This window comes from Pelophylax lessonae (assembly GCF_965119305.1).
Source record: "Pelophylax lessonae genome assembly, chromosome: 1".
In the NCBI taxonomy this organism is placed as follows: domain Eukaryota; kingdom Metazoa; phylum Chordata; class Amphibia; order Anura; family Ranidae; genus Pelophylax; species Pelophylax lessonae.
The window spans coordinates 878,568,447-878,583,646 of NC_138768.1; the positions used below are offsets into that span (position 1 = coordinate 878,568,447).

Below are 15,200 nucleotides of genomic sequence, written 5' to 3' on the forward strand. Positions count from 1 at the left end.
GTAGTATATTTGATATACGAGGGCAGGGCGTGGACATGGGGAGCAAGATGTGCATCCACAAACCGACTGGCATTGTCGGTAAGGGACCCAATGCCCGAGACAATGGGTCTACCTGGGGGGGGGGGGGAGAGGTTTTTGTGGGTCTTGGGAAGGGTGTAGAAGGTAGGGGTACGTGGAAATTTAGTGTGTAAAATGTCAATGACACCCTGCCACCATGCTTCTGCAATCAAACGGTAGAATTTGCAGATATAGTTTTGTACGGTGGATGTGGATATCAGATGATACCACGTGTCATTACAAAGGGCATCATAACACATTTTTTGATATTGTTCGTGAGTCATGAGGACTGTGTTTCCCCCTTTATCGGACGGTTTTATCGGGCCTGTTTTTGGAACAAAGTTAAGTTAGATGGTGTTTGATACCATATCGGTTTCTTCAAATCCCGTACTGTATTTTGTAGAAAAGACCAAATTGTGAGACATGTCATTAAGTCCGGAAAATTTGTAGAACGAGGCTTAAATAAAGTTGTAGGCTGAGGAATTGTCAGAACCTGATTGTCAGAACTGGTATTGTGGGCATCCTGGGGGTCAGTCCCCTGATCGTGGGCTGATCCCCAGTAGACCCCTCTTCATATAAGAGCATCAAATCTCTGAGGGCTCTGTATTCCGCAATGGAAAAGTGTTTGGTACGTTCCACCAATTCCCTCTCCAATGCTAGATCTTTTTGCCTTTTGTCAAAGATAAATTTGAATGTTAAATTCCTAGCGAAAAGGTAGAGGTCTTTTATCGTGTCAGTAACATCAATAGTGTCTGACGGACAGAAACCCAATCCTAATTGTAGGATTGAGGTTTCGTCAGGAGTGAGTACAAAGGGAGTGAGGTTGATAATATTTAATTTTGAGGAGGTGTCTGTGTTTGAGGTAGAGGTGAGTTTGGGGCTTTGAAGACAAAAGTATCCAGACTGCTCTGGAGTCTCTTGTCGGCCAATGGGGGTATCACTAAAAAACCGTCCCCATTGGGCGGTAGTGTAGTGTTGGATGAAGTGTTTATTGTGTTCAAAACTTTGGGGATGACATTGTGTAGAGTGGCTGGTGTCACGTTGTGAGTTCCTCGGGGTGGGTGATGGTTAGGATTGGGGTTGGATGTGCGTGGTCTTACAGTCAGTGGTTGTTTAGGTGTTTTAGTGCTTCTCTTACCTTTTTTGTCAGTTGGTGGAGTATTACCACCATGTCGAGACCTTTTACGTGTAGATCCCATATTTGCTGATCCCACAGATCCAGTGTTGACCTGCAGAGCGGAACTAGGGAAGGTAGAAGAATCATTATCATTATTAGTTTCACATATGGAGTGGGAGTCCTGGGTTCTAGGACGCATAGGTCCTTTTCTTCCCATTGGTCTTCCAGTCCATCTATAGGCAAAGCCCTCAGAGAATGCTAACTTGTCTTTGACTGCAGTCTGTTAGACGTTTCTCCCAGGCTTGTTTGAGCATCACAGTGGGTTCTTTTATAGTGGGGAAGATTTGAACCCTTAATCCAATGGGACAAATCTCCTCCACAGTATATTGTTTAAAGTATTCTAGGTGCCAATGCAAATGTGATTTTCTTTTAAGTAAGCCATACATTTTGTCAAAGAATAGTTTAAGATCATCATCTGTCTGACGACCGGCTAGACAAGTACTCTGTATATTGGACATAAACCCTGCCCAGGCCGAACCTAGCACATCCATGTCGTGAAATCCGAGAAGTTTGAAACAATAGGGAATGACAATCACTAGCACAAGGAAAGAGAAAAGGAGTAGGAGGGGGGAGGGAAATAAGGGAAGGATGTGGGGAAGGGGTAGGAGCTCAAATTATCGAGCCTAAATATTTTATTAGCAAAAGTGTCAAGCAATCAAGTTATACACTTGCATAGGATAAATAAGAAATAGGCTACTTGACCCTACTGGGAGGTTGGTCTTGGGTACAATCCTCCTCTTATGTTTCACTATGAGATCCTGTCCACACCACCAGGACGTCATCGATATAGCGTTTCCAGATTAAGATGTGATTGAAAAAGGGTGACGCTTTGTCGCCCGAGAACAGGTAGCGCTCCCATCCCCCCAGGTACAGGTTGGCATATGATGGGGCACAAGCTGTCCCCATCGCAACCCCCTGTACCCCCATCGCTACCCCCTGTCCCTGGAGGAATGTATCACCATTAAAGGTGAAGATGTTGGAGTGGAGTATGTACTCCAGAAGTCCTAAAACGAAATCTGCCAATACCCAGTTGGAGCTCTCCTGTTATCGGAGGAACAAAGACGCCACCCTTAAGCCCTTGTCATGTGGTATCAAAGAATACAGGGCTTCAATATCGATAGCAACCAATATTGAATTGGGAGGTACAGTAAGCCCTTCAACAGTTTTAAGTAGATCTAGAGTATATTTCAAAAACGAGGGCAGTCTAGCTACATGTGGACATAGTTGACTGTCAATGTAACGACTAGCCATCTCGCAAATACTTCCAATACCGGAAATAATCGGACGTCCTGGTGGTGGGTTGACTTTTTTGTGGATTTTTGGTATTGAATAAAAGGTAGGCGTGATAGGCCATTTAACATAAAGATAGTCATAAAGTTGATGTTGCAATGAACAGCATCAAGTATGAGTTTATTAAACATAATAATTTTCTCATTAATTAATGTACTCAGTACTTTGCAATACCAGTCTTCGTTTGAAAGAATTGCTAGACACATATTCTCATATTGATGGTGATCCATGACAACCACATTGCCGCCCTTATCAGAAGGTATAATGACAATGTGCTCGTCATGGATCAAGCCATCAAGGGCCAACTTCTGTGACCGAGAAAGATTGGATCTAAAATTAGGGAAGGGGGGGGGGGGAGATTCTCAACGTCTCTGGCTGTTTGCTTAAGGAATTTTGAAGTCTTGAACCTTGAATCCCTTGTAGGGGTCTTCAGGTGCTCCTTCATTGGTGTTTTTATTTTTATCGAATAGGTATCTAAATGTCAAATTTCTTGCAAAGAGGTGAAGATCTTTAGTTAGTTCAAATTTATTGTATTTATCGAGTGGACAAAAGCCCAGGCCCAGTTTGAAGATCTCTATCTCATCATCTGTAAGTTGACGTGAAGAGAGATTAATCACATCTAGTCCAGAAGGGGTAGATTCGTTTTATCACAAATGTATCCATAGTGCCCACTTTTTTCTCCCAACACCTGCTGCCCAAGTTGTGCCGCGGGTGTTGGGGTTACCCCCAAAAGGGGATCACTTGGGGCACTAATTTGTTTTGTTTAGATTTAGGTTTCGTACCCGTATTGGAAGGAGTGTGAATGGAGTCAGAGTCCATGATAAACATGGACAACTGATTAGATTCTGTTCTTGTGCATTACCATGCCCTCTGTCCAAGTGACTTGGCTGCTTGGGTTTTGGGGTGGTCTCATGAGGGGATACTGATCTCTTTTGTCTAAATGTATGTTAATAAATATATATATATATATATATATATATCACGATGTGTGTATAATGATATGTATATATATATATATATATATATATATATATATATTTGAGTGTGTGTGTGTGTATATGTATATACATATACATTTAGATTTTAGATATATTTACATATTGTGTGTGTGTGTGTGTGTGTGTATATATATATATATATATATATATATATATATATATATATATATATATATATATTTATATGAAAATGAAAGGAGGGGGAAAAAAAGTTGTCAGTAATTTTAAATTTATTACTTGTGAGTGGGTGATTGGTGCACTATGGATATCTTCTCTCTCGATCTGACTCGATCTCCTCTTCACTGTTACTCTTCCCTCCACACATCTTCTTCTCTCTCTCCACTAGCACTCCCCTGTGATGTAGCAAGTCACATGGGGTAGTGGATAATTTTTTTCATGGGGGAAGGTCGCGGGGCTGACGTCTAGCAGAGGAAATGACGCAGCCCCGCAATAGACCCTGCATTATTCCGGCAAGATCATTATCTTGCCGGAAAATAAGGTTACACTGAGCATGCGCGAGTGACGTCATTGACTGGAGCGATGTAAATAGAAGGAGAACGGCTAAAGTGACAGGCAGGGTAAAAGGTTAGTAATGTAATACGGAGACAGATGATTTATATTATGCAAAGTTGTCAAAATGAGTATACTACCGCTTTAAGATTACTTTTGGTCTGGTGACACACCCCGCATCTCCCACACGCGTGGAAGCCGGACAAGAAATCAAAAAGCGTATTCTTTCTTGTAACTGGGGGGTTAATGACTCCCGGTGCCAAACAATCTTTGAGGATAGGTGCTCTTTTATATATAAACCCCGGTTTTACTGAGAGGTGAGGCCCCAAAATTTTATCCTGTTTTAAAACGTCCCAATGCTTCCTAATAATCTGTTCCACTTGCCTATGTTGGATATTAAAATCAAAAATAAGTCTAAAATCCCTTTTGTCAGGTGCAGGTCTCATATTGTCAGTCAAGAGTATATTTCTATAAAATGCTATAACCTGTTCTTGGTCTGAAGAGACTTTGTTCATATTATACCCTTTAGCACGAAAACGATCAATCAATACCTTGGACTGGGTAATACAGTGCCTTGCGAAAGTATTGGCCCCCTTGAACTTTGCGACCTTTTGCCACATTTCAGGCTTCAAACATAAAGATATAAAACTATTTTTTTGTGAAGAATCAACAACAAGTGGGACACAATCATGAAGTGGAACAAAATTTATTGGATATTTCAAACTTTGTTAACAAATAAAAAACTGAAAAATTGGGCGTGCAAAATGATTCAGCCCCTTTACTTTCAGTGCAGCAAACTCTCTCCAGAAGTTCAGTGAGGATCTCTGAATGATCCAATGTTGACCTAAATGACTAATGATGATAAATAGAATCCGCCTGTGTGTAATCAAGTCTCCGTATACAGTAAATGCACCTGCACTGTGATAGTCTCAGAGGCCCGTTTAAAGCGCAGAGAGCATCATGAAGAACAAGGAACACACCAGGCAGGTCCGAGATACTGTTGTGGAGAAGTTTAAAGCCGGATTTGGATACAAAACGATTTCCCAAGCTTTAAACATCCCAAGGAGCACTGTGCAAGCGATAATATTGAAATGGAAGGAGTATCAGACCACTGCAAATCTAGGAAGACCTGGCCATTCCTCTAAACTTTCAGCTCATACAAGGAGAAGACTGATCAGAGATGCAGCCAAGAGGCCCATGATCACTCTGGATGAACTGCAGAGATCTACAGCTGAGGTGGGAGACTCTGTCCATAGGACAACAATCAGTCGTATACTGCACAAATCTGGCCTTTATGGAAGAGTGGCAAGAAGAAAGCCATTTCTTAAAGATATCAATAAAAAGTGTTGTTTAAAGTTTGCCACAAGCCACCTGGGAGACACCAAACATGTGGAAGAAGGGGCTCTGCTCAGATGAAACCAAAATCAAACTTTTTGGCAACAATGCAAAACGTTATGTTTGGTGTAAAAGCAACACAGCTCATCACCCTGAACACACCATCCCCACTGTCAAACATGGTGGTGGCAGCATCATGGTTTGGGCCTGCTTTTCTTCAGCAGGGACAGGGAAGATGGTTAAAATTGATGGGAAGATGGACGGAGCCAAATACAGGACCATTCTGGAAGAAAACCTGATGGAGTCTGCAAAAGACCTGAGACTGGGATGGAGATTTGTCTTCCAACAAGACAATGATCCAAAACATAAAGCAAAATCTACAATGGAATGGTTCACAAACATATCCAGGTGTTAGAATGGCCAAGTCAAAGTCCAGACCTGAATCCAATCGAGAATCTGTGGAAAGAACTGAAAACTGCTGTTCACATACGCTCTTTATCCAACCTCACTGAGCTGTTTTGCAAGGAGCAATGGGCAAAAATTTTAGTCTCTCGATGTGCAAAACTGATAGAGACATACCCCAAGCGACTTACAGCTGTAATCGCAGCAAAAGGTGGCGCTACAAAGTATTAACTTAAGGGGGCTGAATAATTTTGCAGGCCCAATTTTTCAGTTTTATATTTGTTAAAAAAGTTTGAAATATCCGATAAATTTTGTTCCACTTCATGATTGTGTCCCACTTGTTGATTCTTCACAAAAAATTACAGTTTTTTATATTTTTGTTTGAAGCCTGAAATGTGGCAAAAGGTTGCAAAGTTCAAGGGGCCGAATACTTTCGCAAGGCACTGTATAAACTTCCTGGTTGGAACAATTCCTCTTAATCTGGGCCAGTTGTCCTCTGGGAATGTTAAAAAGCCATTTTTTATGGTGGCAGCTATCCATTGGTAAATAGGTATTTCGGTCAGTCGGCTTAAAAAAATTTCTAGTACAAATCTGACCTTCTTTTTTATAAATTTCCAAATCCAGGAAGTATATAGTTTCCCTACTCTCAGTCCAAGTCAATGTAATACCCCTATTATTAAAATTCATCTTATTTTTAAAATTGTTAAAAGAATCCATATCTCCCTTCCATATAATCAGTAGGTCATCAATAAATATTTTATAACATATAAGTTCAGTGGGTCTGTTCAGCAAAATTACTTCATTCTCCCAGTGGGCCATAAAGAGATTGGCTACGCTGGGGGCAAATCTTGCCCCCATAGCCACACCTCTAACCTGAAAAAAATAGTCACCTGCATACCAAAAATAATTATGGCCTAAACAAAACTTTAGGCACTCTGAACTCTGATTTACTGCAGCGGTCAGCCCCGGCCAGGCAAAGTGACGTAGGGGTACGTCACTAGCCTGGGAGCCAATAGCGGGCGAGCACATGCCCCCTGAAGGCGCGCTTCCGCCCTGGCTCGTTCGCGAACGAGTCCGCGCGTGTGACCGGCGGACCCAATGTCCGCCAGTCACTCGCGATCGTCCGCAGTGAAGGGAGAAAGGCAGGCGGCTAATGTAAACAAAGCCGCCTGCCATTCTCCCTGGTGTAAAAATGGAGATCATACGGTTCTACTATGTAGGACCGTTGATCTCTGTCCTTACACCTGAAGCCATGTCCAATCCCAGTTAGAAACATGCCCCTAGGGACACACTTAACCCCTCCTTCCCAATAAAGTTAACCCCTTCCCTGCCAGTGTAATTTTTACAGTAACAGTGCATATTTATAGCACTGATTACTGTAGTAATGTCACTGCTATCCCCAAAAGTGTCAAAAATGTCAGTCAAGGGTCCGATCTGTCCGCCGCAATGTCGCAGTCCCGCAAAAAAAATCGCAGATCGCCGCCATTACTCGTTAAAAAAAAAACAACAAAAATGACAAAAATCTTTACCTTAGTTAGTAAACGCAATAACTTTTGCGCAAACCAATCAAAATACACTTATTGTGATTTTTTTTTTTTACAAAGCATATGTAGCAGAAAACAAATTGGCCAAAAATGTTAAAAAATTTTGATTTTTACTTTTTTTGGGGGGAATTTCATATAAAAAAATTTGAAAAATATTGTTATTTTTGCATTATTGTCGCTATTTTTTTGTTTGTAGCGCACGGGTGAAAAGAAAGCTCTGTTTGTGGGAAAAAAAAGGACGTCAAATTCATTTAGGTACAGCGTTGCACGACCGCGCAATTGTCCGTTAAAGTCACGCAGTGCCGAATCTCAAAATAGGCCCTGGTCAGGAAGGGGGTAAAATCTTCCGGGGCTTAAGTGGTTAAAAAATATATCTTAAAAAAAAAAATAGCAATAACTTTTTAATTGAAGCTTGTACCAAGTTAAAACGGTTTACTGAGGCAAACTTACTTCCAGTTCCGTTGCACTTTTGAAACATAGCGGTTTTCATTTCCCATGGGATCCATCAATACCACGACCTTCTTGGACTTGATGACAACCTGAAAAATATATCATGAAATCACACAAGTTTGTTGATCAAACTTATATTTTTAATATACCAGGTGAACCAAAGTAGACAGAGTGAAATGAATGAACTTCCCAGCAGAAGAAAGTGTCATTTAAATGTTATGCATTTACATATCAGTGTGGCATTTGGAAAGAATAGTGGAGCGCAGATATAAAAAGTGGACTCTGCAGCAGTTATAGTGATTCAACAGTTTACATACTTTTGGACAACCCTGTATAGAGAACATGAGCATTGTGGTGTCATAGGGTTGTAGTAACATATATGTATAATAATTACATCGAAAATAATAGTGCATGACAACTTAAGGACAGAAAGTGAAAATTAATTTGTTCAATAATAAAAACCAATAAAATCCAGTAAGCTCCAACGTTCACAGGGCATAGCCAGAGAGCTTCAAACGGAAACTGTATCTGAAAAAAAAAGGTGGAAAGGCAAATTGTTACAATTCCAGTTGTGGTCAGGGAATCAACAGAGTGAATTATACCATTTAATGAAGTACGGTTGAAGCGTGCCGAAACCGTGGTTCGGGCAGGCCTGTAAAAAAAAAGAGGGCCCACCAAGATGGAATTGTTGAAAAAAGGGGAGTGGAGGGAGGGGTACCCGAAAACGTCAGCCCAGTGAGGAGGGCAGCCCGACGTTAAATAGGCCGGCCCCTCCCCTCCCACAACTGCAGGCTCCGCCTGCCCATTTGTGGTCAGGGAATCAACAGAGTGAATTATACCATTTAATGAAGTACGGTTGAAGCGTGCCGAAACCGTGGTTCGGGCAGGCCTGTAAAGAAAAAGGGCAAAAGGTATAACTTAACCAAAACAACCTTTAATACACACATATCCCAAAACGGAAAGAAGCGAGACCTGTAGTGCTATGTGGCCAGTTCTCTAAAAGCCAATCTGAGTTCATTCTTCGGCTGGGGAATGTACCGGCTGTAAGCAGAGGACTTCCATCGGCCCATCCTTTTGATTATATGTATGGATATGTTGTGACTAGACGCTCCTGAAGCTGCCCCTATACGTAAGGAATGACCTGAGAATGCTGTGGGGTCACAACCTATTTTGGAGAGCAGGGTTCTCACATATTGCATACATTTCGAGGTGGTGAGTGGCAAGCCGTGGAGAATCAGAAGGGGGGCATCTGGGCCACGACCTGTCAAGGATGGGAGAAGATGGTCCAGTAACCGGACCAGGCACCACTGATTGCCTGTAGGGTACAGGGGAACGTCAACCGGCGATCCCACCTGGTTGGTTTTGGAGTGACGTAGTGTCAGGAGGAAATGATCCCCTACTTTGGTCAAATCTGCCACCCTCAGCAAGTTGGAGGCCCCGTTTAACCTTCCCGCGGTGAACTCGCTGGGACGCAAGAAACCATAGAAGGCCAGGTATATGGCAAACTTGATAACGCTATTTGTTCCTGCTTCAAACGGCTGTGTGTCCAACATGTCAGACAAGGCCCTAAACCTGAAGCTGTTGATCGGTTGACGTCTCGCGGGCTTGCAGCCCTCCAAGCGAAGGATGGCTTTTCAGATGTTTTTTATTGGCCTGGAAGACTTGAAAGCACTGTGACTGGGTTGTGTGTTGATCACATGAAACTGCACCCCTGCGAAATAAAGCTTGACCGTGCTGTGGGCGAGTTTCAGATTTAAGTGGCAAAAGGAGGTGAACGCCACCATGGTGTCTAAGGAAAATGGATCCGAGATGCTGTACTCCGTGATGAATCTGGAGAAGATGGTCAGAGCCCGATCGTACGAGCACCTAGTGTTGACGGAGAGTGCTGATTGAGCTAGCGTGCTCCCATGAGCCATGAGTTTGGCTAGTCCAGGATGAGATCTTGAAACCGAGGTGGCGTATATCTGGAATACTCATGGCTGTGGGGTGCAACTGGAAAAAGACCTGCGATTTGAACGAGAAAGGGCGTCAGCTGCTTAGTTGTGGGAACCTGGCAGGTGCTCGCAAATTAAGTGGAACTGTAGGGTGGCGGTGAGCCAAGTGAGTCTCCTAACTAGGCTCATAATGGTGACAGATCAGGAACGGCCTTTGTTGATTATGTCGCAGGCCGCCATGTTGTCCGTGAAACATTTTACTGTCTGACCTCCCCACCGGTGTCCCCACACCCGGGCTGCTGCCACTATGGGATAAATTTCGAAAAGGGTGGAAGTGCGGTTAAAAGACGGTAGACTGGCAGTCTTGGGTGGCCAAAAATCTCTGAACCAGTTGACCCCGCAAATGGCTGCAAACCCTGAATGTGCTGCCGTGTCGGTCCATAAGACTGGGGAGTGGTTGGAAAAAGGCGGGATGAACATGTTCACCACGTTCCAATGTGCCAGGAACTGCCTCCACATGGACAAGTCCGCTTTGGCCTGCCCGTCCAACTAGATAGTGCTCCCGTCATGCGGGAGGCCAGGGAGCAGACAGAGGAGCCTTGAGACAAAAGCACGGACTTGGGGAATAATTCTCATGGCGTAGTTCAGGGAACCTAGAAGAGACAGGAGGTCTTTCCGGGATGCGGAACCTCTAACGAGGAACCCCTCGATCTCTGCCTTGATCCTCTGAACTTTGTCCGGGGGCAGGCTTGCCTGCATGGTGACCGAATCTAGGCAAATGCCTAGGAAGGTCAGTTTGGTGGAGGGACCTATTGTTTTGTCTTCGGCTACCAGAACCCCTAGGGCCGAAAAGAGTGCCACCGTTTTTACCAGGCTGAGCGGAGTGGCTGTGGGACTTTCCACTGTCAGGAAATAATCTAGGTAATGGATGATGACTGGACAGCAACCAATATTTAATAGGAGCCAGCACAGAGCCTCTGCGAATAAATCAAAAATCTTGGGGCTGCTTTTGGCCCCGAAGGTCAGGCGAATGGCGAAATAGTAAAACCCCCTCCATTTCGCACCATGCAAATGCCACAGAGATGGGTGTATGGGCAACAACTTGAAAGCATTGGAAATGTCTGTCTGCCCGAGCCAAGCCGCTTTCCCGGCTTTCAGGATAGCCTGAATGGCGTGATCCACTGTAGTGTACTGTAGTGAAAACTATTCAGAGGGAATAAGAGAATTGAGGCTTGGCGTGGAGAAGGAATGAGGAGCCAAGAGGTCTATGATCAATAGTTTTTTATTGTTATATTTCCCCGTGGCTACCACCAATGGGTTGGTTTGCCAGCAGGAAAAAGGAGGGGTACAGAAAGGCCCTAACATGAAACCCTTGTCTACTTCTGCTTGCAAAAGAGTGTCGACTACAGCTGCGTCAGCCGAGGCTGATTGTAGGTTTTTACACTCGATTGTACCTGACGGGAGTGCCACCAGACCCGGGTGGAACCCTCTCGTGAAGCCTGAAACTAAAAACTCGACTAGGTCCGGAGAGGGATGGAATTTCAAGAACAAGGCCAGGGAATCGACCTGTACCTCGGTCAGTCAGCTTTTGGGGAAAAAGGCGACTGGGGCACATGGACTTGGCGTGTGCCCGGAAGCAGGTGGAACAGATATTCAACAACCTACAGGCACTGAAGCTGCAGCCACCCGCGTTGAAGTTGTTGCATACCTGTGCCTTGCCCAAGAACACTATCGGTCTCCCCAATTTGTCTTTGGCGGACTTCTGATCAGACCTGCTGGGGCCCGGGGTGACCTCGCTGGCGGCGGAAGAACTGGGCTCAACGGCACACAAGTTGGTGGAGTGGGAGTTTGATGCACAAGTGGCACATGCAGGTGGCACAAGCCCGGCAAAGTGGCGACAGAACAACTCGGTGTCCAGCTGGACCCAATCTATCCTGATGTTGAACTGGGCAAAGGAGGCCGCCGCCTTGGCTTAGAATGAGCGGTGATAATCGTAGAAGGTGATCCGCCGTACTTGTGCCCCAGGTCGACCAACTTGTGTAGATACAAGTCCAGCTCTTCTCTGCGATGAGGGAAGTTAAAGCAGACCACATCCCTGAACAGACCGAAGGCCAAGACAAACTCGGGAATGGACAGCTTCCTGTTCAATCTGGGGTCCTTGGCTTTCAGAACCACAGACAAGTCCCCATAATTGTAGGTCTTGTTCTCGACTATGTCTTGGGACACAATTAACAGCGACATAAGATTCACGTCCTTCCCCTCCAGAATGTCTTTCCTGATGTTGGGCGGGACCATGTGCGCTGGTGTAATAATGTGAGAAATGGGGCCTAAAGGAGTTGGCGTACCTGCGAAGGTGCCCTGAGGGGCTGGCAAGCCAAAGACCTGAGAGGGCAGGGAACCTGGGGAAGCTGCGGAGGCTGGTGGGGGGGATTCTAATTTTTCCAACCTCTGATTTAGGCTACTAACGGAAGCCAGAATAGACGCCATGGTGGCCTGGATTTCGGCTAAAGCGTCCTTGACACTGTCCTGTGCGTCAGTCCCTGGTTGCGGGTTGACGGTGTTTGATACCAAGATCCTGTACAACTCCGCCTTCCTGGCTGTGGCCGGAAATGGTATCCCCCTCCGTCTCAACTCGGCGGCAATCTTGGGAATGGTCCATGTCCTCATAGAACCGGGACTTGACGGAACCTGGCTACCTCCTGTGACGGGAACGGAAACCGGAGTGGGTGGCCTGGCTGGCGTGCTAGGCAGGGAGAAGCCATCTCCTTGGTCTGATGCCCGAGACATGCTGAGATGACATGGAAGGAAAAAAGGGGAGATGAAAAACTCATACGACAGGGCGTTAACTGGCGCTTTTTTTTTTTGAACCGGGAGAAAATTTGGGGAAACAGGGACATGAGGCCCTGCTAAACCCCAGCAGCTGGTAGAGGCGCTATCTATTATTTGGACCTGAGCTTTGCCATGAACGATGACGGGGTGTAGGCCTCTGGGAAGGTGAAGCCCTGACTACCCTGACCAAAATAGCGAGGCGCTAGCTATGATTTGGGCCGATGGGCGAAGGTACCTCCGTGTGAGGATTGGTGTTGGTCTCGCAATAACTAAGAAGTGACCTGCCTAAGCTCCTGACCCCCCGCCCCTGCCCCCCCTTTGCGCCAGGTAACGAAGAGGGGGAACTCTTGGTAATGGAACAGCATACCTTAGATGACTCTTGAGGGGTCTTAAGCTTGGTTGAACGTCTGGTAATGTTCAAGTTAACTACCTGTGGGTAAGCAAAACTGTGGTTGGCGCTATGGATGTGAGATGACATGAGAAACTGACTCAAACGAAGTAATAAGCCCTACGAGCGCCAACCCTAGTGTGCGAGGGGGGCCGGCCTGTGTAGGTGCCCCCCTGGACCTATGACTAAAAGGGGGGAGGGGGGCTAACCCGTGCTGAGGTATGAACCAGGAGATGGCGTGACCTGACAGTGGCGTGTGCCAGTTGTGCGTTTGGATGGATGGGTAACCGAGGATGCGTATAGAACGTGGGTCTCAACCTTGTGTCGTGGAGACCGGAGAAAGGAAGGGAACAGTGGGGGGTGTCCTGAGTGAACAGCACAGGTGAAATGGAGAGGCAGCCTAGGGGAAGGTGCGGAGTGTATGTCCTGTGGGACTCCCCCAGAGTGGGCCCCTCCCCCCCCAGATTGATGTAAGAAGATGCCAACCCCCCCCTGACGGAACCAGGTGTGGGTAACACAAGCTGGTAGCCAGCTCATCTGGCCTGACAGCTGGTTTCAGAGGCTGGCAGGGTGCAGTACCATGACTGGCCTGGGTGGCAGTTGACCCCCCCCCTATGGAAGCTCCTGAAAGCTGGTGATACCATTAATGTTTATTGTTAATGGAGACCCCCCCCCCCCCCGAATGGAGAGCGACAGGGGGGGAGCATGGATCTTTCTTCCCCCCCCCAACCTGGCCATGGACCTGGGAGAAACGGGGGGGGGGGGGAGACTGGGGAGTGAGAAGAGGGAGGTGATGGAAACCCCAGCTGGCCGTGCACTGCACCGCCCGAGCTGCCTGACAGTCGATGTGGTGACCGGGGAGAAGGCTGTGGGGCGGGAGGGGGATGCAGGCAGGGAGATGTGTGATCCCTGGGATGGAGGTGGGGCAGTGAAAAGAAAGCGTGGCAAGCGGCTGTACGCTGACACTCCCCACCCCCCCCCCCCCTCCTGCACCGATCGGTAGTGGCATTCCCCCCCCCCCCCAGGTACCTGCGTGCGGCCAGGACGGATCCTCCTCCCCCCCTCTCTGCTACTCACGACCCATGTAGAGCTTTGCAGCCAGGAGATCCCAGACCCCAGACAGATGCGATGCGGCTGAACGTGGGAGTGGGCGTGGCCTGATGACATCCGTACCTGAAAACGTCAGCCCAGTGAGGAGGGCTGCCCGACATTAAATAGGCTGGCCCCTCCCCTCCCACAACTGCAGGCTCCGCCTGCCCATTTATACATTATAAATATATATATTTATAATACATTAAGTACTAAGTCATTAACCCTTCCAAGCTTTTCAATTTCGCCGTAAAATAACACCAATGACAGGACAGCAGCAAACTGTCGAACAGGTTCCTGTCTCAATAGATTAAATGTTATAATGCAAAATAATAACGCAACAAACAGAACACAAGAATGAACGCAATTCACACTTGCCTGATGCTTCACAATTAGATGATGAATGTATGCATCAATCACCTGCATTAAAAAAAAAAAATAAGATTTATTAAATTATATATATATATATATATATATATATATATATATATAATTTTTTTTTTTTTTTGGGGATTTTCGCTTTAGATTAATTATTAACAATGTATCTTATTACCTCATCAACCAGCCAATTATTGCCATGCAGCGTGTGGAAGGAAGAAACAAACAGCTTGTATGGACCTACAACTGCTTCCACAGAGCCGTCATCTTCAGCTTCCTACAGCATTTTAACAAAAAAAATAAAAAATAAAAAAAAAAAAAACAAGAAAATTTACCTCCAGGTATGGAATGAACATTTGGGAGCCAAAGTTAATACAGGTTGAGTATGCCTTATCTTCAAATTAAGTTTTTTAAAAATCCAACTTATGGCAAAATAAAGCATCATGCAAATATAACATCTAATTTGCAAGAAAACGCTTTATATATGCGCCAATCTTCCAAAATGCAATTCTCTTATGTTAAGAGGCATTTCTGACAAGGGGAATAACTGAACCTGTATAGGTTCTTTGGTATAATCTCAAACTGGTATGGTTAATGATAACAAGAACTGTATAAAACATAATGCCAAACAGTGCCAACTTCATCAAAAAAAAAAAATGCCAGAAAAGGCAACAGAGTAAAAGGCCATACCAACAGGGCATGGCCAAACAAATGACCAACAGGGTCAAACAAAAATATTAGAACCCAGTAACTGCTACCTCTGTCTTCTATGCTTTGCATGGCAATCAAAGAGGCAGATGGCTTTAAAAAAATATCAAG

At 45.4% G+C, this 15,200-nt stretch overlaps 1 protein-coding gene and 1 pseudogene across 2 annotated transcripts in view; both read right to left on the reverse strand.

The window, feature by feature from the left end:
- The window catches only part of LOC309550539 (uncharacterized protein), a gene marked incomplete at both ends in the record, with an annotated part of 1,004,737 nt that overhangs the window by 610,277 nt on the left and 379,260 nt on the right, over positions 1 to 15,200 (reverse strand). The gene's annotated exons all lie outside the window — the stretch shown is intronic.
- LOC309547459 lies at positions 11,136 to 12,484 on the reverse strand (annotated as a pseudogene). Its single transcript has one exon. The product of its transcript is annotated as an uncharacterized misc_RNA (transcript).